The sequence below is a fragment of the Sciurus carolinensis genome, chromosome 5, assembly GCF_902686445.1.
Source record: "Sciurus carolinensis chromosome 5, mSciCar1.2, whole genome shotgun sequence".
Taxonomy (NCBI): Eukaryota; Metazoa; Chordata; class Mammalia; order Rodentia; family Sciuridae; genus Sciurus; species Sciurus carolinensis.
The window spans coordinates 13,606,058-13,633,261 of record NC_062217.1 but is presented as its reverse complement, the minus strand read 5'-3'; positions in this window follow the sequence as shown (position 1 = coordinate 13,633,261).

Sequence of the window (27,204 nt, the reverse complement as noted above, 5' to 3'; positions counted from 1 at the left end):
GCCAAGAGAAAGGATGGAATTTATAGTACTGCTGAAATTCAAATCGGTTTTACCCAAAAAGTTTTGGGTACTTTTTCCCCCTAAAGAAAAGATCCTTTATAAACACATATAGAAGGAGAACTTATTCCTGAAGCTGATATCTTGAGAATCTACCCAGCTTTTTTCCAGGAGGCGTTCCAACTATAAATTTGATGAGCTGTACAACAGGACATGCCAGTCTCGATTCAAAACCATTCAGTAAAGGCAGGGCTTTCCTGGTCTTCTCACTCAGGTGCCAGCTTCTTGACTGGCACCACACCTGGTATCAGAGCCTCTGTTCTAAGTACAAACCTGCCATGCAGGAGATGTCACTCATGATTAGGTCCAATGCGTTATTCATGAATATTTTCTTTCCTGCACCCAAAATAAGATATTCTAGTTGGGGCGTTTAATGCCCGAGGGCACTACAAATCAGAGGATACAGAATGGTTCCCAGGAAGTAGCACTTTCCTGTAACAGGGTTGGGTCAGGCTCCTCGCGACACTGGACAAACAAGCATAAAAGCGTTGGTGTCCAGGCTGGGGCACTGACCCTGCCTCTGCAGGGCGCTGCTCCACAGATGTGGGAGCAAGATACGTGGACAGAGCCCAGGCAGAACACCGGGTCCGCCCGGCGACTCCCGCACCCTAAGCACACAGATCAGCTGAGAAGCGGGTGCCTGGCAAGGAGCCCATCAAAGGAAAATCAAGTAGGGGCAGAAGAAGGGAGTCGTGCATACTCAGTCAGCACCTGGTGACAAGTTGCAGAGATCATTACTGCAGCTATCACTCATTTTTCCTTCTTTGCTATGCATATATTAAGTGTTTGTTTTCACTTGCCTTCCCTTTCTTCTCCCTTCCTGCACTCTGACATAGTGAATATTGGTGATATTTATGTATTCATTTATTTGTACCTGGGATTGAACCCAGGGGCATTTAACCACTGAGCCACATCCCCAGTCCTTTTTATTTTTTGGGGGGAGGGGGTGTACCAGGGATCAACCTCAGGGGCACTTGACCACTGAGCGACATCCCCAGCCCTATTTTGTATTTTATTTAGAGACAGGGTCTCACTGAGTTGTTTAGTGCCTCACTGTTGCTGAGGCTGGCTTTGAACCTTTGATCCTCCTGCCTCAGCCTCTCCAGCTGCTGGGATTTAGGCGTTCTCTACTGTGCCTGGCCCTTTTTAATTTTTATTTTGAGACAGGGTCTAACTAAGTTGCTTAGGGCCTTTCTTAATTACCGAGGCTGGCTTTGAACTTGTAGTCCACCAGAGTCAACTGGGATTCCAGGTGTGTGCCACCATGCCTGGCCATTTATTTCATTTAGATCATAGGTAGAAAACTACTGATGAGAGGTCACAGTGGAGCAAGAGGAGTGAACATCACTCCAATAATCGACACTTGGAGATGGAGGGAGTAACTAGCAAGACTTTTAGTTATCTTCCTTTTGAGAGATGAGTTTAGCAAGTTTTTGATGCATCCAGAGATAGAACTTGCATTAGTCAGTTTGGGACATTTTTTGAACTGTCAAGATGGGAACAAAGATGTAGTGGAATTTATGCAACAACCAAGAAGTCAGTTTTACGCAGCAGTTTGTTGTCATTGCACAGTCCCCACCACTTTTCCAAGACAGCCTTGAATTCATTCTTGGGAATTATTCTCCTCCATTCTGTATTTGGACTTGGCAAGGAAACTGGGTTGATCTTGGAAAGGAGAATGCAAGCTGGCCAAAAGGAAGGGCAAATGTAACTTGTAAGCTATACCAAGTACTTATATGTCTGTTGCTATTTTTGAAGATAATAAGCTGAAGATATTATAATGTCAATAGAAATGTCTGGTTTCACTACTGTAGAAAGAAGGATGTACAGTGTCTTGTGCGGTTATTACAGTTATGTCAAACATGAATGAAGGTGTCACAATCAAATATTAGAGAGTATATGGTTTGGATACAAAGTGTCCCCCAAAAGCTCACAAGTGAGACAATGCAAGATTTGGAGGAAAAATGATTGGGATATAGCCTTGACCAAATCAGTAAATTAATCCCTGATGGGATTAACTGAGTGGTAACTGGAGGCAGGTGGGGTGTGACTGGAGGAAGTGGTTCATTGGGGGCGTGGCTATGGGGTATGTATTTTGTGTCTAGAGAGTGGAGTCTCTCTCTGTTTCCTGATCATCATGGGAGCTGCTTCCCTCTGCCATACTCTTCCTCCATGAGTTCCTGCCTCACCTTGAGCCTAGAGGAATGGAGCCAGCCACTTATGGACTGAGACCTCTGAAACCACAAGCCCCTAAATAAACCTTTCCTCCTCTACAATTGTGCTGGTCATGTCATTTAGTCACAGTCAGCAAAACAGCTGACTAAAATAGTAGGGCTCTTGCAGGGCACCCTCTATGACTAGGAAATAAAACCAGGCTTGGTCGAGTCATCAGACATGGAAATCTGGTTCTCAGGAACTGACAGTCGTGAGAGATTGTTTCAGATGTTCTGAAGTGTGTGGCTTCCTTGCAGAATGGCTCACCACCAGAATTTGTGTGTCCTGGATGCACGCTAGAGCAAAATGGCTTCCTTAATGCCACCCATCATGTTTTTCATGGAAGAAGCTCCTTCCAGTGCCCCTATTACCTGCACAGCTATAAATAAAAGAAAAGTGGGCTCTCCCATCTTTGTTAGAACCAGATCCTTAGCATGGCTCAATCTATCACACCCCCTCATTCAAAAATTAATTGTCTCCTGTAGTTTTTTCTATTAAATAAGTTTCTTAGTGATTGATTTACAGCTGGCCCATTCCTCTGGCAGAAACCCTTTTCCCGCCCATGCTGGACATATGCCAAGAGGCTTGTCATCAACTGGGTATCTTTTCAATAAGAAATTGAGAAAATTTTAATAAAGATGTGGCTATGGAATATTTCTCCAATTTGGTTTTTTTTGTTTCCATTGTTCAGTACCACTGATCTCTTTGTCCCAATTAATTCAGTCCTTCTATCATAAAATTTAATAGAAACTGCAGCAAATTCTCGCTCTCATGGTAATTACTCAGAATTCAGCAGCTGATTCTCAAACTCTAGTTACCCCTCTTCTTAACTACACAGAACTTAAGAAGATTCCTTGTGTTTCCATTGCACCCATAAAAAATCCTTCCCTTTATATTGCCTGATACTTGGGTCTCTCTATTTGAGAGATGCAATTTGGCAAATGCCTTCTCTTCCTCCCGCTGATTTCTCCCTCTTCCCTTCTCTGACCTCTTTCCAATCTGCCATCCCTTTCTGCCAAATACCCCGCACGATGCTCTCTCTGCCCAGAGAGCCACTCACATTCCCCCTAAGCACATAGTGGCAAGCACCTGTGTTTTACTGTTTGACAATTTCACGCCCACAGTTGGGTTCACCTCAGAAAGGACCTTGGCCAGTTCTGTCTGCAAAGTAAAATATGTGCATTTTTCCGTGTGTCTTCCCACCTCTCCTTAATTTTTCTCTCAATGGTAATGTCCAGTCCTTTGCCTGGGTAGATGGTATATATCTACCTGCCTTCTGATATCAGTCAGAGGAGGACTATATTGTCCTGACCTCCCTGGCATTACCAATGTCCCCCTGTGGTTGAATGGCTTGTATAAACGTGCTTCCAGGCAAGTGAGCTGATTATTTAGCCTGTGGAGGAATGAGACATTTGGATATGCAGCAAAATCCCCAATCTCCATTCTTCTCCATTATACTTTGGTCTCCTCATTCTGATAAGAGAGCGAAACTAAGACTTTTAAAATGGAGTTGGAGGTTTCAGAGATGAATATAAAATATTACTGCTTAAGTGATCATTAGAAACCTTCCTACCCAAACCACACATTTTAAAAATGAGAAGAGGTAGGCTCGTCAGATGGAAGCAATCTTTCCGCAGTTCGTCAGGGAGAGGAAGGGCTGTTCTCACATTCGTTCCCGTACCAGGCCCAGCTTCTCCTTCCTACAAGTCGCAGGTTGCTATCTTAGAAAAATTTACAGTGTGTTTTCAAAATAGCCCAGCTCATGATTGGCCTGATGTTTTGGTATGACTTGAGAATAACCTCTCACCTCCTAAAAAAAAATAAAAACAAAAATAAGAACAAGCAAGCAAACAAAAAAATCACCAAACTGCACTTGGCATCTGGTTCCCTAGCTTCCTGGGTGTTTGGTTTCCTCTTCCCTCCCTCGGCTACTCTCGGCCACGGGAGAGCGACATGACCCCTCAGCATTTTGCCTGAGTTCCTACCTCATCTGGGTGGTAACCTCCACCTCCTCCACCACCGATCACCAGTGGGCCTGGACTTTCCAACCCCACGACTCCTCCATTTTCATTGTTTGATCTCCTTTCTGCATTTGGCACAAATGGCGTATTCTTCCATCTCTTCCCTGAATCACTTTTTAAAAATATTTATTTTTAAGAAAATGGTAGAATGCTTGAAATCCAAAGGAGATCAGTAGAGTAGAGGAAAGGGCTGGGGCAGGGCGGGGGTGGGGTGAGGGAGGAAAAGGGAAATGCTGGGGAATGATATTGGCCAAATTATATTGTAATATTGCATGCATGTAATATTGCAGGTTGAATCTATAACAACAAATGTCCCCATTAAGTACAATTACGATGCACCAAAAAATATGAAAAAGAAAAATACATAATGCTTGAGAATTAGTATAAGACTGAAGTATGGCACATATTCCCATGTTTCCAATAAAACAAAAATCATTCATTTGATATATTTCCTTTTAGTCTAGTTTCATATTTCATATGTAATTTCAGTTATTTTTTGTGATGCTGTGCATTTTCCATGCTTTTAATTGTTACATAGCATTCAATAGCATGTTCATTTCTTCATTTACAATGTTTGTCATCCAAAATAAACCCTAACCCTAATCCCAACAGAAAGCACAGATTGCCTTTTCGACTGGAGTGAGATGGAATCTCAGTGTAGTTTTAATTTGCATTTCCCTGATGGCTAGAGGTGTTAAATATTTTTCATATAATTATTGACCATCTGCACTTCTTTTGAGAAGTATCTGTTCCATTCTTTTGTACATTTATTGACTGGGTAATTTATTTTCTGGTGTTAAGTATTTTGTGCTCTTTTTATATTCTGGATATTAATCCTCTGTCAGAAGAAGACCTGGCAAAGATTTTCTCCCATTCTGTAAGCTGTCTCTTCACTCTCTTGTTTCTTTTGCCAGACAAAATATTTTTAATTTGGTGCAATCCCACTTGCCAATTCTTGCTATTATTTCCGGAGTAAGTGGAGCCCTATTCAGGAAGTGGTTGCCCGTACCTCGGTCCTGAAGTGTTTACCCCTGGTTTTCTTTCAGGCCTTACATTTAGGTCTTTGATCCATTTGGAGCTGATTCTTGTGCAGGGTGAGAGTTGGGGATCTAGATTCCATCTTCTACATATGAATATTCAGTTTTCTCAATACCGTTTGTTGAAGAAGCTGTCTTTTCTCTAATGTGTACATTTGGCACTTTGTCAAGAGTCGGTGGTTATAGCTGCATTGGTTTTCCTCTGAGTCCTCTGTTCTATTCCATTAGTCTGTTTGTTTATATGCCAGTACCATCCTAGCTATTTTTGTTACTATAACTCTAGCTTATTCTGAAATTGGTATTATGATACCTCCAGCATTGCTCTTTTTATGTTATTTTCTTCAGTTCTGAGGACAGAATACATGTCAGGCAAGCATTCTGTCCCTGAGCTGTATCCCTAGTCTCCAGTTTTGCTGTGTTTACTCAGGATTATTTTGGCTATTTGGGTTTTTTTGTTGTTGTTGTTATTTTTGTTTTTGTTTTTTTGTTTTTGCTTCCATATGAATTTTAGGGTTGTTTTTTGTAGTTCTGTGGAGAATGTCTTTGGTATTTTCATGGGAATTGCACTGGATCTAGAGATTGCTTTTGGTAATATGACCATTTTAACATTAATTCTGCTGATCTGTGAAATCATTAACTTTCAAAAGAAATTATACATAATATCATATACCAGTAAATATAATACTTAAAGTGTTTTGTTGATTGGTTAAAGATATCAGGATGTCATTCGATGCATAATTGCTTGGACTTGGAATGGTGTTCTTAAGCCTAACTGGAAAAATTGCTCTCAGCCATCACTGGTCTAATCACAGGCTCTTCCCTCTCCAGCCATGGGGACTTTCAAATTCTTCTGGAATCCCAGCAATCATCATTTTAATATTAGACTAGTGTTACAGAAAGGGGTTGCTCCTGTTCCCATGTGACTCTGATACACATCACAAATTATCACTCTCCATCAGTAATATTTTGATCCTATGCCAAAAGGAAGGGGTGGCACTCCACACTTGTCACCTGCAGTGCTCAAGAAGTCGTCCCAGGTCGAATGAATATATTGAAATTGGATCCCAGGGACTCCCCAAGGGAACACTCAATGAATCCTTTCTGGCAGGGACCCACTGGCTTCCAGTGACCTTCCTGCCTCGGTTACAGCAGTGACGGTGTCGTCTCCAGAGGATGTTCTCTCCTGTGTATTTTGTCATACACCAGATGACACTCTCAAAGTTCCCACGTGAGTCTTACTAATACATCAATTCTTAGAAAAGTACAGACAGCGTGAAAACACACACACTATGACCCTTTGCGGGGGGGGGGGGGTAGACTAGAAAGAATACAAACATTATTTTTCCAAATAGGATCAAGCCTTATGGTTCTTCTGTTTCTACAAAATACATATTCTCACTACCAAAATATAAAGACAGCTATAAGCAATAGAGACATGCAACAAATATTATCTTAAGCCCACCACTGAGAGTTAGTCACTGTTTATATTTGGTTTATAGTCTTCCATGATTTTTGTCTAAGTAGCAAGTAATTTGAGGAGGGTTTTCTCTGTGCCAGAGGAGGGAAGGAAGGAAGGAAGGAAGGAAGGAAGGAAGGAAGGAAGGAAGGAAGGAAGGAAGGAAAGAAAGAAAGAAAGAAAGAAAGAAAGAAAGAAAGAAAGGAAGGAAGGAAGAAAGGAAGAAAGAGAAAGAAAGGAGGGAGGGAGGGAGGGAGGAAGGAAAGGAAGGAAGGAAGGAAGGAAAGAAAGAAAGAAAGAAAGAAAGAAGGCAAAAGTTTCAAAAATGGGAAATGCAATTTCCATTTGTGCTGTGTAGCAAACGTAAGGAGTCAGAGCCCGGGGCCACACATAACACTCCCTAATGTAGTTAGGAAGCCAAACCTATCCATTTCCCTCTGCCATTAGGAACCCTCATCACACAGCTAAAAAAAGAAAAAGAAGAAGAAGAAGAAAAAGGAAAGAAAGAAAGAAACCAGTGCAATATCATTCCTAAATGCACTGAGGACCCCAGATAGGAGACCCCAGCCCAGGGAGAATTGACGTAGCCCTTGATTTACTAGAAAAATCTTCTGGGAAACATGTGGTTTCTCATCAGCACCACTGATAGATTCCGGCTAGGAGCAAGGCTGTTTTAGATTCCAGAGGGAATATCTTCCCTAAATTCACCCACAGAGTAAAAATGAAGCTACAAAAGGTGAGAAGATCCTTAGGCAGCACTCGGACTGACAAATGGCTCGGCCGCAGCCATTACCTAGGAGGCAGGGACTTGGGGGGCTCCGTCCCCGGCACTGCAGGGCTAGAAATCCCTGCAGGACACCTTCCCCATATCTTGTCCCCTATGTTCGTTCGTGGGGATAAGGCCCCTCAGATCAGCACAACTGTGCACTTATGTGAGGAACTACCATCACTCCTGAGCCACAGGTGTCCCCACCATCTCAGGATATTGGGGACCCCACAGCTCTCTCCCTGCATTTCTGCTCAGATCACGGAGCCCACATCTGCCACACACATTCTGAAATTGTGGGACCTGACCTAACATTTCTTGCAGCTTTTGAATCAACCAGCTGAGTGAACCAAACACCTGCATAGGACGAATGCGTGTGTAATTTCCCCAGAATGCCAGCCCACGGGCAAACCCAGACCAAAGAAAAGAAACGAGAGGCCAGGAGCATGCCCATCTGCAAAGCTGCGTTTTCCTCTAAGCCACCGACTTCCTTCAGACAAGGAGCCCATGCTCCCTCAAATACCAGGTCTGCTCTCCTTACCTGATGTCCAGGGCTCCCCCTACCCAATCCCCATCATCTCTTCCGCTCCATCCCCATGAGTCCCCTCTCCCCTCCTTCCCCCCACCCAGGCCTCAGCACCTCCTTCCCTCTCAGCCAAAGTCACCTGAAATTCCTTAAAGAGCCACATCCTCTCTGACCTCCACGTACGCCCACCTCTTCCTCCGGGACTCTTCCACCCCCACAAACACCACATGATCCTTAAAGGACTTACTCGTCCTTGATCCAGAGTCCTCTCCTGTCTCTGAGGTGGGCCACGGGCCTCACTCTTCTTCCGCTTATCTGCCAACACACCTGTCTGCTGAACTCTGCCGGTGAGTGCAGTTGCCAGGATCCCTCCTTGGTGGCGTAAGGGACTGAGCCTTCCACGTGGTTCCACAGGGACTGGGCACATAGTGGAACTCAGAGGATGCCTGCTGCAAAGAAGAGGAGGGGATGGAGTTCAAAGGTGGAAGCTGTTAGGATGAAATGGATGCTTCAGTGGGAGAAGAACCAAAATAGTTCCTTGTTTCTGTGGGGAAGGAAATATGTGTATAGATCTGCACGAATGTGTGTATATTGCATGTATATGTTTCTTATGTACGTGTATGTACCTGTGCTTGTGTGTGTGCCATGTACACATGGATGCAGGGAGATGTATACATATGTGTATATTTTGTGTCTAGATGCAACTACACATATATGTTTATATATTTATGTATGCATGTGCATACAAACGTATCTACGTGTTCCTCGACTTCTTGGCTCATTTATCAACCTATCTGCAGAACCCATACTACACACAAATGCAATTAATATGATCACAACTTAAAGGGACAGATAAGGACTTTTAACCAATTTTCAGCAAATGGTTATTGATGTTTACTCTTGGAACCACATGCCCAGCGTGTGCAGCTGGTGACGCTGTGTGGGCCACCTGCTACCTAGCGCTTTTTCAATCATGCTTGATTACCAAGATGAGGGAGAAAAATACCAGACTGCTCCACCTGATATGTATTTTATCATTCAGTCTGCGTTTGAGCAAAGGAGTGCAAACCATGGGTGTCAGCAGCATGTAAGATGCATGGGGCTCTGGCCACCTGCCGCAGCAGGTCCCTGGCGAAGTGTCCATGTGTTCTGTTAGCATGATGGAAAACAAACTCCAACTGGCCACAGTAGGTGACAGGAGCTAACGCTCGGCCCTTCCTGAAAGCGACCCATCCCCTTGCTGATGCTGACATTGTTCTGAATAAATTTTCCACTTCCCTTGTTCTGTGTAAATAAATTTGTAAAAAAAAAAAAAAAAAAAAAAAACTGTGATATGAAAGCACTTGCTCAAGGCCAGCCTTCCCTTTGGATGGCACTTCTCAGTGTGTTCAGCGTTTCTTGTGTAGCATTTAGTTCCCTCCCCTTCACGACAGAGGAGAAAGGACAGTATACACTGTTGCTTTTGTATTCTAGAAAAATGAAGAAAATGAGATTGGAGAGATAAAGTTAATTTCCCAGAATTATCCATGATAAGACTTGAAAGGCCAGGTTTATTGCAGATCAGATATTCTAAAACAAAAGTGAAGAGTAGCAGCAAAACAAGGCCTTAGAGGCAGAGAGCTTAAGTCTGTCCACGTGTATCTGTACGACCCATGGCCAGTTCCCTATGGCTCGGCACCTCATATTCTCATGAGTGAAATGGAAACACCTCCTTCCCATGTCCAGGCTGGTGCATCTGCTAGAGCAGCAAGAGTTAGACACGGCTGGCCCCCGAAAGAGTCGTCTGCCACCGTGGAGTTTGGTTATCATCTTCTCAACTTCTGTCTTCAGGGACGGATCCGCCTGAGCTGAACTTGACTTCAGCTCCTAAGATCCTATAGAAAGGAAGACAGGTTACATGTTCCTACACCAGGACCTGATTTAATCTTTTATTTTCACTTGTCATCTGTGAGCTAAAACAGCTCCTGTTGCTACACAAATTTTAACAAGAAATGGACACTTTCATTAAAAGTAAGTCAGGTGAAATTGAAACAATTTTGTTTGGAAGTCCACACCTGTAATAAAATCATGCTATCATGTATGCAAAAGGAAGTGATTAGCTCTGATAAAAGAGATGTCACCGGCACACATGGCAGAGTGTTTTTCAATTTCCATGAAGGCGATGTTTCAAAAGATCACTTATAAGTTGGTTGTTCGAAACTGATACGTCAAGTTACACAGACAAGCCAGTTATCCTGTTAGGCCAACCTCCACATGGCTATGTGATCACAGTGTGGGTAACAATGTAAGAGTAATGATTCTGCTGTGTTTTGGACTAAAAGGATTTTTGTGGACCAGCACAGTTGTTAATTAACTGATCCTATGGGCAAATGTATTCACGTATGGTAACACAAGATGCCACAATCAGACATTCTCATTCTCAGGACAGCTGGGGAAGATGCCACCCTGCCAGTGAGAAGAGGCTGAGGAAGGGAGACCCCTGTGCAGCTGCTCCAAGCACTTGGCACATGCCCAGAAGGGATTGCCCGCCCTGCATCTGCCACAGCCTCCCAAAGAAAAGAAAAATCCACCCACGCAGCAGGGCACAGAGCAGGACATTCCTATATGTAGGGCATTCATAATTCAGGTGCTTGTGGGTCAGGGGACAACTGTAAGCCATTCCCTAATCTTTATTCCTTGCTATAGAAATAGAAGTCTTCAAATATAAGATCTAAAACACAGAAATAACCTGACCCAGGAGCATCAGCCCTGTTACTATGGCAGCTCGATTGGCCTTTGTAGATTAGCATTCAAATCCTCAATCACAAGAAAACAGTTGAGAAAGATAACATCTTCAGAAAGTGAGGATGAAATGATACTAGCAGCTATTCATTCTGGAAAAAAATCAGGATAAATAGAAAAAATCTTCATCGTTCCTGCTTTCACAAAAATACGCCAGCTATTTATCTTTGATCTGAGCGCAACCCCACCTTTCCAATGTTGTCTTTTTACTGGGATGGATATGACCTTGGGCTGAAACTAATCCATCACTAGGGGAGATAAAATCAGACTTAGTCCACCTGGCAGGTGTCACATGCAGTCAGGCAGAAGGCTGGGCTAACCCCAGAGCTTAAGGAAGTAATTAATACCCCAGTAGAGAGGCCAGTGGGAAAGCGGAGGGAGAGCTGAGCTCCTTGGTCTGAGCAGGGTGCCCAAGCACTGCTGAGTCTGAACAGTTTGCAGGTGAGTCACCCTGTTTACCGTCCTTGGCTTGGCAATCAGGAAACCCAAGATTCTGAGAAGTTGGGAAGAGCCTCCCCATACCAAAGGTTAGAACTAGCCAAGGACTCACCTGCAGAAATCCTGACTTGATTACGAACAGTGGGCTGAAGAACCTGTGGGCTTCACTTTGAAAAAGATTACACTGAGCAATGGTACCAGGTTTCGCCCCCAAATAAGTGGGCCAGCTACAAAGCCTCTAGAGGAAGTCGAGTCAAAGTGTGGGTGGAGGCCCCAGCAGAACCCCCACTTTCACCTGAAGGTTGGGACCAGTCAAGAAAGCTGCAAAAGAAGAATCAAAACTAGTTGACAGTTCTGGGCTTTGGTTGCAAGACCATTTAACCAAGAGACTTGGTGGGTATTTGCTTTGTTGTAGTTTTCTCTTTCCGCATGTTTTGTTGGTGCATTATAGTTGCACATATGGATGGGATTGGTTGCTGAATATCCGCACGTGCAGACATTAGGATGTGATAACTCTGCCCATGTTGCCACTCAGGACTTAAGAGCCCTGCCGTTCTTCTAGCTGAGTGGTTTCATGGAGGACAGGAACTTGTCCGGGGAGATGGCAGTGACATGATGTGGAGGGTTGGACTGGGTGTGGATTGTTGGGAGGAGGTTGGGAAGAAAGGAAAGAGAAGCCCAGCAGGTGAGGATGCAGTAGGGGCACCACCCTCTCAGGGAGCCGAGGTATTCTCCTAAGTATTTTGCTCCCTCGACCTGCCAGCCTTGGGTTAAGACACACTCTTCCAGCTGCATTTGGGTTCTTCCAGGTCAGTAGGGCCCGAGGGCAAGATGCGGCCACAGTGGAAGGGCTGCTGGACCCTGGCGGGTGGGTGCATACAGATTTGCCAGCTTCTATTAGGATTAAGTTGAAAAGTGGGCGGAAGTTCAATCAATGCTTGAGAGGCAGGTTCTGCAGCTGGACTGCGTTGCACCTCCGTGTTATCACTTCCTGGCTCGAATGACCGCAGGCAAAAACCTGAATCTCAATTATTTGATCAGTTAGCTGCAGATAATTATAGCATTTACCTCTTGTTTTTTGTGGGAATTAACTGCGATAAAGTGACGGACAGTTACACATGGAGGCTCCCTCCAATGGATACTGCTGTACTAAGGCGCTTGTCCTTTGTCCTCTCAGTCCTTCCTCTGTTAATCCCCCTTCTCCTTTTCAAGTGCTCTCTGACTGCTCACTGGCTCCTCTTGGCATGTGCACATGCTGCGATCGGCTCCGTGTTTCCACATTCCTAGGCCAACTTCGCTTCACAGTGAAGCTGCTAGAAGATACACCCATATCCCATCCGCCCCTTACCTACCACTCTACTACTCCTTCCCACCGAGCTGCTCTTGCCAGGGTCTCTGAAGACATCATTCCCTATGCAGGGCTCCCTGCCACCCTGGGGCTCACCCACTCCGTCCTTGGCCTCTTTCTCTCTGCTGCCCACTCTACAGGGTCACCTGCTCCTTCCCTCCATGAGCACACGGGGCCTCGTCGGCTTGTCTGGTGCCTCTAGTGCATCCCCTCCCTCCACCTCCCATTGCTCCCAGTCTCACCTGTGTGGGCCCCACTGTGGTCTTTCCCAATGTGTCATGGCGGCCTCCTCAACCTTAGAATGGAACCTCCCAGTGTCTAGAAGGGTCCCTGTCCTTTCCCACCTCCTATACACCCCTTGAAGCTTCGTAAGTCAACCACTTCACAAGCAAGATTTTATTTCTGAAATGTCAATTACATTTCCTGGTCCATCTCTACCCCTGGTTGTCCACATTTGAGTAAAAGTTTTCATTATTGGCAAAGTTGTCCAAACTAGGAATAATCTTTGATTAAATGCTTCCCTGCAACACACATCCAGGTTTGAGGACACAGAACAGTATGATCTCCAAAGTATGATACCCACTTCTTTCCATCTTTTCTCCACTCCTCGAAGTCTAAGCCTCCATGACTTCCTTCCTGCCCTCTCTGCTTCCATTCCTGCCCTCCTGCAATTCATTTCCTGCCTAATACCAGGATTATGTCATATTGCCTCACTGGTTACCATCTTTACGTGTCTTCCTAGAGCAACTTTAATGAACCTTGGCTTCTGTCCTAGACTCTGCAGCTTCCTATGGTCTAACTCCTCATGACCCCTCTCCAAGGTACTTGAGATCACTCCTCTCCCTTCTTGCTATCTCTGGCCTTACTGATCTTTGTGTATTCTGGAACAGGTCAAGTTCCTCACTCATCTCAGGACATAATTTTACTTGGAGTATCCTTCTAGAACATTCTTTGCCCCACTGTATATGAGTGAACCTTTCTTGACCTTCACGTCTTTCTTCCAATGACATTTCCTTAGAGAGGTATTGTCTGAACATCCCTCTCTAACTCCATTCCTGTGACTTAAAGTTCTCAATGCCAAACCATTTTTTCCTTCATAGCACTAATAACAACATATACTTATTTAATTCATTAAAGTGGTTTCACTTTCAATGTCCACCCGGAACAGAATCGAAGTTGCACCTTCAGAATCTAATTTCCATGAGGCTAGGGGCCCTTCTATTTGTTTCACTCTTATATCCTCAATGCCTGCCACAGTACCTGGTGCACAGGTGGGCTCTTTATAGGCTTGTTAAGTGACCAAATGAATCAAACTTATTAAAAGCTTCAGGAATCTCCAGAGATTAACCAGCACTGGTCAAAACTGGTCACATACAATGTTCTTGCCCACCCATTCAGTCCCTTTTCCAACAACTGTCTGCTTGATCCTGGTACTGCAGCCCTGTCAATTCCTATGCAACACCCTCTCTTGGCATATTACTTCCACTTGGAACATTCCACCTGTGCTTGTCCTCCCTGGAACTCAGGCATTAACTCATCCAAGAATCCAGCCAGTACCCAACCCACCCAGGGGTGCCAGCTCACACCTGCATACTCCCTCATATTAACTTCAGTATGACCTGGTTCCCTACTTGAAATTATTTCTCTCTCTCCAATTTTGCTGTCCTTTGGACTCTGTGTGCCTCAAGAACATATTATTTGTCACTCTATCACCAGAAGCTAGCACCTTACATAGTACATAATGGGTGCTGGGAAATTTTTGTTAAATGAATGAATAAATAAATATGACTCTCCATAAGACTATTAGAATAACTGGTTTAGACTACTCATTTTTTCGTCTTACTGCGATCAGTACGTTGATAATTTTAGGCTAGAAATTCAATATGGCACACAGGGTGAATTAGCATGATGTAAGCCATGGTACTAAAATTATACATAATAGCATAATTATACCTGGTATCAGATAATTAGATGTGATAAGTGACCTTAAAAGGTTTTAGGTGCGTTTTCACTAATGGTTGATTCTTGGTAATCTTGGCCATTTTCATATTAGCAGTTGACGTGGAGCTTAGTGACAGTCCATTTCAGCTGCGAGAGCTTCCTATCTGCCATGTGTTGTTTGTTCTCTGAGGCACAGTTAGTGGACCTTCCTACATTCATCACACTGGAGGGCACAAGTATAAGGTACCTGGAGGATAATCTCCAGGGGCTCCCGTAGCCCAACAAGATAAATGTGTACAAGTGGCTGCATCTGTTTTGGCCAAGAGAACATTCATTTTTAAACAATTTCAACCTTAATCTTTCCCTTTCCGTGTTCCATGTCTGTTCCATGAAACAATAACAAACATATACCACCCTTGGTACCCTGCGAGGTTGGAGCCCTGCTCCTTTCCTGTCTTCTGTGGGCATGAAGAAAACCTCCAAGACTGAAGAATTACTATATCAAGGGAGAGGCGGGTTCATTGATATAGGAAATCTATACCTTTACACATAACCTATAATTTTTGTGCAGAAATATTAAGATGCTGCTACATTTGGAGTATCATAGAAGGTATTCTGTGGGTGATTAGACTACACAGTCCATACCCTTCAATTTTTTCTCAACCATTTAAAGATTATTTCCCACTCCTCTGTCACTCAGGGAAGCAAAGTCCACTTGAACGGGTTCTGAAGATTTTAAGGCAGGTACTACAGAGGGGTAGGCAGGGTAAAGACAACCTATAAGAGATCTCATGGCCCCTGGAGATGAGTCACAGTGAGAAGCCATTAGGTCTTTAGGTCTAAAGAGGAGAGGGAGGAAGGCATATTAGAGTCATGGCAGAAGGGCCCAAGGTGAAAGTTAGAGCTACAGAGGGTCACAGTAACTTCCAGAAAGCAGACTCAAAGTGAAGAAGGAAACCTGGCTGCCGAGGTGATTCAGTCCATAGGGGATAAACTGGGCACAGAAATGTAGGGACGAGGGAGAGACAGGAGGACAATAGCCAGTCAACGGCCACAGTTCCAGTGACCACAACACGCCCCCCTACACTTTTTCCTGAAACTTCTCCATTTCCAAGGCATCTTTTTGCCATCATATGGTTCTGAAGACTCATCTTTGAGAACCAGCAGCCTAGAAAGATGCAATTTAAATTGACCATCCCTCTAAAGTCCCTTTTGTGATCTTTGTTATTCAGATTGTTTACAAAGACCAAGGGTCACCAATTACTTTGACCCTAGAGCGAGACTGTGGAATGCCAGGAAATTGCTTTCTGTGATACTGCAAATTAAAAAGCAGAGTCACAGAACCTCAAAAGACACTGATTATCCAGTCTGCTACTTGACGAGGCAGGTCAGATGCTTCCCGTATTAACTCTCCTGTTTGTAAACTCAGCTCTAAAGGTTTTTCTCTAGTTTGAGGAACAAATATACTGTATTTCTTAGGCAGATAAATTGTCTTGATATGTATTCCTATTTTTATTCAAAAATTATTATTGTTCTTTGCCTGTGCAGTAATGCTGCTTTATGTCCTACACGAAGTCAAAACAAACGGAGGAATAAATTCATAATCTCTACAATAGATTTTCATTTTTAGGGTGAAACTGTTCATTACACATCCCTGGTTAAAGACGATTTCTATTTTCTAGTTATTGAGTCTCTGTGTTTATTACATTAGTGTGTCAAGTTCGGCTTTATGTTTATTCATTTTCCTGGAACAATATTGATAATCTCTCGAAAGTTTTCTGCCACAACTGGTTTTCTTTAATTTGCCCCAGAGAGTTTTCCATTTGTTCGAGCAGTTTTTCATGAGTTAACTTTTCCTCCAGTTGTGCTCATTTTCTGTTTTCTTCCTAGTGTTTAATTCCCTTGATAAAAATCACATGGACAGTGTATTTGTGTTCTTTGATCTGCAAATGCACTACTGCTTTATTTGAGGAATTTATAATTCCCCTAATTTTGATTTCAGTAATGTTTCTCTAGAGAATAATATTATTGGTTATTTGGATTATGTTGGGATCCAATTAAACTACTTACGGTAATTAACTACTTAAACATTTTCCTGATTTTTATCTTTAGTGTTCTTTTTTCTACCTTTTTGTGGTTGTGTATGGAGTTCCTAATTCTGTTAGATACAAATTCTCAGCAAGTTCAGATCCTCATGTTTGGAAAATTTCACTGTAAATGAGACTTGCAGAATTGTGTCTCCTGCCCAGACCTCTCTGCTGAACCCCAGACACATATTAGGTTGCCTGCCTTTGAGCATTCAATAGGCATCTGTGATGATTAATTTTATGTGTCCTCTTGACTAAACCCCGAACTGCACAGCTATTTGGGCAATCACCATTCTGGTTTTTTCTGTGAAGGGGTTTCTGGATGTGATTATTATTTAACTCAGTAGTCTGAGTAGAGTCAATAGCACTCCATAATGTAGGTGGGCCTCGTCTAATCAGTTGAAGGGATGAAGCCAACAAACGGCTGACCTGCCTGAGCCAGAGGAAATGCTCCTCACTGATGCTCTTCAAACGAGAGCATCGATTTGTTCTTTCCTGTCTTCAGACTTGCACTAAAACACCAACTCGTCCTGGGTCTCAGGTCTGCTGACTTTCAGGCTGGAACCACACCATGAGCTCTCCTGGGCCTTCAACTCAGAGCTCAGACTGCAGAGCTGGGGCTTCTCAGCCTCCACAAGCATGTGAGCCAATTCCTGACAGGCAGTCTCTGTACACCTGTGCACCTCCATCAGCTCTGACTCCCTGGACAACCCTGACCCACACAGCACCTGAGACCCCACATGGCTTCAACCTTCACACTGCCCCTCCCTGCTTCCTTCTGCGAACCTTCCTCTCCTACAGTCCTCCCCGGCTGGGTACAGGGCAACTCATCCTTCCAGGCATTCAGAACCACCCCTGCCTGAGAACCATCCCTGCCTCCCCCCTTTCTCTCAATTCCAGGGCAACCCTTCAGAAAGACCCATTGGTCTGTCTTTGAAATACGCACAGACCCTCCACTTTTCCGCCATCGCCCCTGCTCTCCCACTGACCCGAGCTTCCATTGTCTTGAGGCCCCTGCAATAATCACCTGCCAATTGCTTCCCGTCTTCTATTAACGTGTGAGTCGGCTCAGTCATTCCTCTGCTTGGAAGCCACCAGTGGCTTCCCAGGCGACTCACAGCGAAAGGAAGACAGCTTCCAGAGTGCTGGCGGAGGTCCCGCAGGGTCTTCCCGCCGCCTCTCTGACTTCAGCCGCTTCCGCCCTGCCCAGGCCCGAGTGTCGGGCCCCGCTGGCTCCTGGCTGTGCCTGCGTGAGCCCAGCCTCCCGGCTGCAGGCCTTAGCACAGGCTGCTCTTTCTGGGTCGCCACCCTCCAGGGACCCAATAACTGGCCCGCTTACCTCTTTCATGTGTCCACTCAAGGATCACCCATCGGAAAGCCCATCCCACAATGCCCTCTTGGAAAGGGCAGTCTTTAGCACCTCTCACCATGGAACGTCCTGCGCCCACACTGTCCTCTGAATCCTCCTGCACTGGTGTGTGGGCTCTCTGAGGGCAGCAGCTCAACCATGTGCTTCTAGCTGAATCTCCAGGGTCAAGGTCCATTCCTGGCACCAAGGAGTGCATAGTGTTGTGGTTTGGATATGCGGTGTGCTCAGAGAGTTCCCGTGGACCCAATGCTAGAAGGCTCAGAGGGAACAGGATTAGAGAATTAGAGTTGTAACCTAATCAGTGCTTAACCACTGACACAGACCGGGGGTAACTGTAGGCAGGTATGGTGTGATGGAGAAGACAGGTCCCTGCGGCGTGCCTCTGGGGTTTATGTTTTGTGCCTGGTGAGCCAAGCATGTGTCCCCCACCCTGCTTCCTGGTGGCCACGTTCTGGGCTGCTTCCCTGCACCACACCTTCTGTCATGAAGTTCTGCCGCACCTCGGGTCCAGAGCTACGGAGTCGGCCAACCATGGACTGAGTCTCTAAAACGGGGAGTTGAAATAAACTTTTCCTCCTCCACATTGTTCTTGTCCAATCTGTTGGTCCCCGCAATAAAAAAGTTAACTCAAACATTTAGGAAATACTTGTGGAATGAATGAATAAACCCGTGCCTGACGACCTTGCTGAATGCAGAACTACTACTTAGGGGGAAACGCCGCCGTGTGAGGAAGAGAGACGGCAGCTGGCGGAGCCACGGGGAAGGCCCGTCTTGAAGAACTTGGGCCCTCAGGGAACAAGGGTGCAGAACAGGTGGAGGGTAACACAGGTGGAAAGGAGAGCTGGTGGCTCGGTGGTTCAGAGCCTGAACTTCCTGTCACATGACCCGAACTCACACCTGGGCCCTGTGGCTGGTGAGTCTGGCAACCTGTGCCTAATCTCTCCACCATCTAACAATCCATTTTTCTGACTGGAAAAATGACAAAGAAGGCCTGTTACCTGGTGTTAATGGGTGGGTTGGAGGGAATGGTCGAGGTCATGTTCAGCTGGAGCCTGGCCTCTCAGAAAACTCAACACACGGTAGATGTTGTTCGATAAGCAAAAACTAGGGGAGCCATTGTGGGTGTGGAGACCCAAGGAAGTCAGAGGTGGGGACGCACGAGATGCACCTGTGAAGAGCAAAATGGCCTGATCTGTTTACTTTTGTGGACACACAGAAGGAACATGAGGAGATAGTCATGGCCAGACCCTGGAGGACCTTCAGTGGTGGCCACAGGTATGGTCCTTATCCAAAGGCACCAACAAGTCATTGAAGGTATCAAGTAGGGGTGTGACTAGCGGACATGATGGGAATAGACCAACACCAGACAGCTTGAAGGAAGGCTTAAACATCCCTGTACGGGCTACACCACGGATTTAGAATGAAAAAGATCTGCTCCAGTCCCAGGTCTGCAAAAGTCTAGCAAGTTGTATGACATCTCTTTAAGACCTTAGTCCTCTCATCTACTTCCTGGAGATAAGACTGGTACCTCCATCACAGAGTTGGTGTGAAGATTAAATTAGCTGTTACCTATAAAAAGCTCAGGCCATCCTGACATATAGAAAGCTCCCTTTCAGATATTTTCTGAGCCTCACTATGATAGTGACATCGGGTAGAAAGAAGACAAGCTCTTGGGTTGTTTTGCAGATAGATGTGACAGTGCAATAGGTCTCAGATCTTGCAGTCACTTAGAATTGAAGAAAATGCTAGTATTTTTCTCTTGCATACCTGCAGTCGGTCAATGTCTTTAATTACAAGGAAGAGAGTCTTACTATCCAGGTTAAGCTATTAACTCCATCATCCCACCTCGTAAACTCTTCGGAAGGCCCAGACAAGCAGGTTTGAAGACTTGGTAGCAGGAGCAGTGCCAAGCCGACTGCGGAGCCCCGACTGTTGCTGTGGAGGAGAGACCTAAGTCAGACCTCCCAACCAGGCAGAGGAAGCCAGAAGCTCCACCATTGCTCCCTGGAAGGCAAGAAGCATTCAACTGCCACCTTTGTCAGCAAGAGAATTCTGCAGGGAACCTGCTCTCATACATTCGTGTGCTCTAAGGGGGCGTCTTGCCCAGTTCAGCTGATGGGGGCCTAGGCAATCCTTCTTCGGAGCCGCAAGGCCAGGGAGGTTTCCTGAGGAGGGATGGCACTTCCAGGCATCAGAAGGGTATTTGATGCCTGGAGTCCACAAATAATGATAAATACCAATTTCTGCTGTTCCCAGACATCAGGGAAAGAACGTATTTACTCAAAGGTGAGGGAATGTTGACAAATTCAGCTCGTGGTTAGGACTCCAATGGAATATTCAATGGAACTCATCCACCAGACGTTGGGAAATGTGGATGTGGATTTCAGGGATGGCACTGTGGGGAAGTCTACACAAACACACGTTGTCAAGGCGATACAAGTGCGTGGAATTGTTTGCTAAACTCCTAATGAGTGTTTTCTGTACATTTTTCCCTGACCTTGTTTCTTTTAATTTTGAAACTTTATTTATGGTTGGTAAGGTAAAAATACACAACTGAGTTCCAAATCTATGATATTGGATTTAGATAAGTGACAGATTTATCTTCCAGCTCAGTAATGGTCAAAAAAATTGAAAACCTCTAGAATTATTTTATTTTTGATCTTTTAATGGAAAGAATATAAAATAACAGTTATTTTGGTGCATTGAGAAATTTTCAGTGCAAACTTTGAGTCGAATTTTATACTGAGTATTTAAACCATCTGACAACTTGGGGAACATGTATATGAATTTGGAGGATATTTTCCCCTCATGCACTGAATGAGTTTCAGTTTTGAATACATTTCCTATGTCATAAGATCATTATCATTTATCTCCATCAAAGCTTGATCAAGAAGCAGAACTGCTGTCTGATACAATGTAAGGGAGTCACAGGGGTAAGATCTTTCTGCAGTCCTGGGAGCTGGGAGGGCAATCTCTGTGGGCTGTTGGATCTATGTCTACTGTGGACCTGAAGCATGGAGCCTTTGGGTCTGCCAGACTGGTAAATGGAGAAGAAAGCTGGATGGATGGGGCTGAGATCAAGAGCAAATGGGAGCTACAATGACAGACAAGGGTTCCACAAGGTCATCTGGAACCTGAGGGACAAATTGGAGTTTGCATCCGTCTCTCAGTACTTACCACCCTAATGCTCCGGGTGTGCTGCAGAATCCTGTCCCTTTTAGCACAGAGTTGCACATGTCTCTGCACAGGGCCCTGGAGAAGCTGTGGGAGCAGATCTTGTGGGAGCTGGAGGAGGGATGAGTTGGAATGCCGACTCACAGCAAGGAGCCAGCCAGCATATCAGCCATGAAGCTCGCAATCTGCCACCATGCCTGGAGCCCTGCACCGACCTTCAGAGTATAGGACAGATGGTTGCTGGCCGTTCCATACCTCATGTCAAATGCCTCTTGTGGCCAGCACTAATCTAGAACCATACAAGGAAAGAAGTCTGGTGAGATAGTACCAGCTTCCCCAAATTGACACACCACAGTTGCACAAATTTCTACTCACAGTATTTGCACTATGTAATTCATTACTCTGTATAGAATACCAATCAACATTAGCCAACAGAAAATTCTGAGCAACATTTTTTCATGACCTGACTGCAAACAATTTCTAAGAGCTGTATCTCTTTAAAATTTGCCATTTACTTAATCCTTCAAACATTGCTTACATTTAAGTATCTTATTTAATACCCTAGCACCCACAGACACCACCAGAAGATGAATGGAGCTATTGTGGAGTATTTTCGACTAAGTAGCCAGTTGCACTGCAGAATGCTAAGGAAGCACATTGCGCTTCCCTCCATTCCTGGAGGCAAATTCCAAGTGCCTGAAGGAGGTGGACTAAATGTCTCCTTGGAGACCCTGGGCTGCCTGACCTTCCACCCAGAGCCCTGCTGTCCTGAGTTCTTACTTATTTCCTTTAAAGCTCCTCCTTTGTTTATGGAAGTTCATTATCCATCATCCTTCCTTATGCTTTTCTCCCGACTTATGACCTCAGACTCTTCTCTCTCTCAGATTATTTCTCCTCTCTCACTCATTAGGCTAATGGACTGGAAAGAGCGGGGGGGACCTTTCCTCGAAAGCCCTTCTTCCTTGAAGTCCTTGAGTGATGAGCTTTTAATGATCTATCACTTTCTTCTTGGCGAAACGAGGCTGGGGTCAGTCATCTGCACACGAGAAGAAAAGTGGAACTTCAAAGACCATCTTATCTTCAGACGCACACAAGGCCTCCTGTCGGATTCTCATCTGAGCTTGCAATTAATTCTTTTTCTTCTCTTCTTCATATTGCATGGCAAATCAATCATACTTATTGTGGTTGGCTTTCTGTTTGGCCATTTTGTGTTCTGTGAGAAATAATTGTTTCTTTACACATGTTGTTTTTAAAGCTACCTTTAGACACGCATCCTGATGCAGATGCACAGGTAGACACATGGAGGCCTGAACTGATAGATGGACTGGTGGTTGCTGGGTGGGCAGATAGAACTTCAAGGGGGAAAGGGGCTGCTTGAAAACCTTTGCCTTGTATTCCTTTTACACATCCATGCTTTCGCTTCTCCAAATCTAGAAAGGTTGTCCACCGAGGAAGTTTTATTTACTAAATGAAATTATTTTAGGCTTTATCAGAAGATAATATTGGAATTGCCATCCTCAGAAAGTTCTAGAATTTGAAAATTTTCAATGATAAATCATTGATAATTCAAACCCCCTCCTATATAAAAGAAACCAAGGCTAAAAGAGAGTGAGTGATCCACGTAAGCACAGAAAACAAAACGCTGGAACCTGGGCTTTCTCAACCCTGTTACTCTTACTATGCTGCATGGGGAAGTACAAGGTCCCGCCAACTTGCATGCAGAATTGTCTCAGTTGATCAAAACAAGCATGATTGAAGTGTAATGCCAGAATACAAATGATGTGATTAGTGGGTTGCCAGATTTATTTTTTCATCTGTAAAAAAAATCATACTGTGCCTACAAGACTATGGCCTTGTAGCTAAACCACAGCTTGAGACTGGATATTTGACACTGGAGACTTTTAATGAATTATTGTCAATATTTTAAAATATGACAATGGTATCGTGATTTTGTTTTTTCAAGTTCTCTTTTAGAAATACACACTGAGATGTTTACAAATGAAGTGATCTGGTATCTTGCACTTACTTCAAGATAGTACTGTGCTGGGAGGAAATAGATGAAGCAGGACATAGCCTTATGTGATAAATGATTGAGACTGGGTGATACATACAAAAGAACTTATTATTCTATTCTTACTACTTCTGTTAATATTCAGCATGCTCCATAACAAAAAGTCAACTTTAAAAAACACCACCACTGGAGAACTAGGTGGTGGTATAAGTTCTAGAATAAAAATGAGTGAGTTGTTTTTTGTTTGTTTGCCTCAGGGATTGATCCCAGAGGCACTTAATGTCTGAGCCATATGCTCAACCCTTTTTATTTATTTATTTTTATATTTGAGAATGGGTCTCACTTAGTTGCTGAGGCTGGCTTTGAATTTGGGATCCTCCTGCCTCTGGCTCCTGAGCCACTAAAATTACAGGCACCTGGCTATGAATGAGATTTTAATTCCACATCTGCCACTTACTAGCTCTTCATGGATATGACAGCTGTGAAATACCTACCTTCCATGATGGTCAAAATTAAATGTAATAATACTCGTAAAGTCATCAAAACAGCCCCTAGCACTTCCGTAATCAAATGTTACTAATATACTATTTTTGTTGTTGTCATTATATGAAAAGGTGCCACATCTCTATGGCATTCTGGTCCCTTCCACACCTAATGCAATGTTTAAGACAAACGTATTTAATAAGTAAAAGAAGTCAATGCCGTTATGGTAGATTTGGAGCTAGAAAGAAGGCTCACGGAAGTCTTCAGACAGCATGAGCAGGGAAGTCAAAGGGCCCAACTGCAGAGTGGGAAAGAAAGGCAATGAGCACTGTTGATTATAAACTGCTACCAAATCAGAGCAACCTGGTGTCCCCACTCAGCAGAGGAGCAAGCGTGCTCAGTGGGGCTGACTCGGGGCCGGACGATGTGCCACCTGTCACAGCCAGCATATTTTACTCATCGCCAAAGGGATGGTTCAGTACCGACCCTCTTGGACTCCTCTTCCTATTCTGCACTTCTTCCACCCCTGAGCTCCTTGTCCTTGCTCCATGGTGAAGTGATGTGGTGAGAGTGCTGGACAGGAAGACCTGTCTACAGAGCTATGCAGGAGATGGGAAAGCTACAGGGAAGTATGCCTTTAGCCAGAATTGAAACTCTTAGGTATCAACCACTTGCAAATTCTAAGGTGGAGACCCTATTGCTTTGCAGAAGACATTTTTGGAACTTGTCAGAACTTTTCCAGTGCCCATTTTAAATACTGATGAATATATAGAGGGGGAAACAAATCCTGGTATTGTTAATTCACATATAGATTGTTAGATGCACGCAGCTTAATAAACATGAAATAGAGACCAAAGTCTAGACTATTATCTGGGTGTGTGCACTGCTGTGAACGCCACTGGCCATCTCACCGTTACTCATCTGACTTCTTTTCCTACTACTTTCATCTCCACCCTTTTGTGCTCAAGCAAGAACTCTACTCCAAGATCTTGCCATGTCCTCTGTCTCAAACAATGTCCCCTCAGGTCTCTGGACAGCCTGCTTCCTTGCTTCATGTTCCATCAGATTCAACCTTGGGGTGGCATCCCCTAACAAGAGATTGGTACTATAACTGACCCTTCATTCATTATCCTTTTTCTCTGCTTTACTATTCTACATTAACCTTCGTCATCTTTTCACCACCATTTAATTTATTTAGTTGCTTAGTTAATTATCTCTCCCTTCTGCATAAAGACACGTATTTGTGTCTGTTTTATTATTTAATAGATCCCCAGCTATGAACTATGAACACTGTCTGGTACATAGTTGGTATTTTAAAAAAATCTGTTTAATTGAATGAGTGATGAATGAAAGAACCCACAAGAAAAGAAGTGCAAAAATATAAAACTTATCATTACAAGATGTAGCTCATTCATATTTTTCAATATCCCTTTGTGATAAAAACTCTCAACACATTAGGTATAGAGAGAACACACATCATCATAAAGGGTATCCATGACAAACCCACAACTAACATTATACAAAATGGGGTAAAGTTGAAAGCACTTTTTCTAAAACCTGGAACAAGATAAGGAATTACACTTTTACCATTTTTATTCCACATGGTTCTAGAAATCCCAGTCAGAGCAATTAGGCAAGAGAGAGAAATAAAGAGCTTTCAAATTGAAAGTCAAATTATCCCTCATGTAAACAACACACAATCTTATATGTAGAAAAACATAAATTCTCTGCCAAAAACACCTTATTATAATGATAAACAAATTCAGTGAAGTTGCAGGATACAAGATCAACATTAGTAGAGTTTCCATATACCAATAAGGCACTAGCTAAAAAAGAAATCAACATCACAATCTTACGTATAAGCAAAAGACCTAAGAATAAATTTAACCAAGGAGTTAAAAGGTATCTACAATGAAAATTATAAAACACTGATATAAGCTATGAAGATGATATAAAAAATAGAAAGACATTCCTCATTCATATTATTAAAATGTCCATTTTTACCCCACGTGATCTACAAATTCGATCACTATAAACATCAAAGGACTCCTTCACAGAAGTAAACAAACAAAAACATAAAATGCATACGGAACCACAGAAGATGCCCCAAAGCCAAAGCAATCCTGAGAAAAGACCCAACCTGGAGGTGTCCCCTGCCTGACTTGAGAACATACTGCAGAGCTATAGTAACCGAAACGGCTCCCTCGATTTGACCTGCGAAGGCCAGTCCCTCTCCTGGCCACCGGGTCTGTCTCCTGAGTTCTGGCCATCTGGCTGAGGACCTGATTTATCTCAGGTGCTAACTGCAGTGACACACGTCGTGCCTTTTCTGGTGGACGGTTGTCACGCGCCCTTCTCCCGCAGCCCCCAACCAGAAGCCACCTTCTCCCTGCAGTAAGTCCACTTTGGCACCGAAGACACAGGGGTCCAGTTAGGGCCAGCATTTGCCAGGGCCTCTCAGAGTTCGTTCATAGAGTTTAGTGTTTCACAGTCTAAGCTTGGATTTGGAACCTTGGTCAGTTATTAACTGTCTTAGGGAAAGGCTTATCTAAAATATTAAAACATCTATTTATTTTATTTCATTATTTTTTTAAAACCTCCATTTTAAATATTACAAGATCAGGCTGGGGATATACCTCAGTGGTAGACACTTCCCCACCTTGTGCCAGGAGCCGGTTCTGTCCTGCCCTGAAAAACAAGGAGTCAATAAAAGAAAGCATTATAAAATAAAGAAATATTTACATAGTATGTTCAAAAGAAGACAAGTTTATTCAACTAAGTGCATATAAGTAAATCATGCAGTTTGCAAAGTATACCAATATAAGGAAGTCCTAACTCTGTTTCTTGAACACATGGAATTTAATTTTTGTGTGTGCAAGACTTTATTTGTATATGCTGTTTACATCTACTGTTTAGGGATGAAAAAAACCTATGTTAGCTAAAGAATGTTGAAAATATATTGATTTTGTAGCAATTAAGTGATGCATCAACTTATTTAGGGAAGATTTTCTTGTTACAGAGCAGAAAGTGGGTTGCTGCCCTGACCATGTCAGTTGGGCTCAAAACTTCCTTAGGGGTTGGATCCCCCAAGTCAGCACAGTTGTCTATAAAGTAATTCTGAGCTCTCTGCAGAGTAACGTTCAGTATATAAAATAAATGACAGAGCATAGCGTTCCCCTTGAACTTCTTCCCTTCATTCCTGTTTCTTCTTAACAGTAAACTGGGATCTATGAGGCCTGAATTGTATAAGTGTCCATTTATCGGACTCTAAATACGACATCAATGTTGGATTACGACTTACATCAAATTTTCCCCTGTAAGAAGAAAACTCTCATTCTGAATAAGATCTGTCAGAAGGTGACAGCTGTTTTTCGTTGGCTGTAGAATTAAGTAAACAGTTAAGACAGTGGAGCTTTTACTAAGATGATTTAATAAAAGCTCATTAATGTTGTTGATTTACATAGCTGACCCAGATAGAATACAAAATTCAACACT